Raw genomic sequence first — 262 nt, 5'->3', positions numbered from 1 at the left:
AGGAACATATTATAAGGAGATAAACTCCTATGTGGTGGATGCTGCTAGAGATTTTTGAAATTGACAGTGGTCTGGTCATAAGAAAGAAATTAGATACAAATGATGTAGTAAGCAACATATGGATCACTGGATAAGATGAAAGAACAGCTTCGTTCCTAAGCTGATTCATGGACTGAAACATAAAGTAGCTGCATATAGTATGTAAAAGAAATTGATCACGCATGATCATTGATCTTGGAGTTGTATAAAAGACAATCCAATA

The sequence above is a fragment of the Brassica oleracea genome, chromosome C7 (assembly GCF_000695525.1).
Source record: "Brassica oleracea var. oleracea cultivar TO1000 chromosome C7, BOL, whole genome shotgun sequence".
Lineage (NCBI taxonomy): Eukaryota > Viridiplantae > Streptophyta > Magnoliopsida > Brassicales > Brassicaceae > Brassica > Brassica oleracea.
The sequence above is the reverse complement of the archived record's forward strand: the minus strand, read 5'-3'. Positions refer to the sequence as shown.